Source organism: Littorina saxatilis, linkage group LG5, assembly GCF_037325665.1.
Source record: "Littorina saxatilis isolate snail1 linkage group LG5, US_GU_Lsax_2.0, whole genome shotgun sequence".
NCBI lineage: Eukaryota > Metazoa > Mollusca > Gastropoda > Littorinimorpha > Littorinidae > Littorina > Littorina saxatilis.
In genome coordinates, this window is record NC_090249.1 from 48674602 (window position 1) to 48674838 (window position 237).

Genomic DNA, 237 nt, shown 5'->3' on the forward strand with positions numbered 1-237 from the left:
TATAGTTACCAGCATCACTTATACAAACAAGGGAAGTCACTCAGGGGAAGCAACGCAACCCTATCGTTCTCTTTTTTTGCCTATTTTACGACGTTTAATTAAGCTTCCAAACCACTTGCTTCATTTGCAAAAAGAACTTCACTGTGTAAGCAGTCCTCCTGCGCAGTAAAGTAGCATTGTTTGCAACGCAGAACCGTATGGTACGTACAAGTTCGGAAGCGATCTAACTCAAGGGCC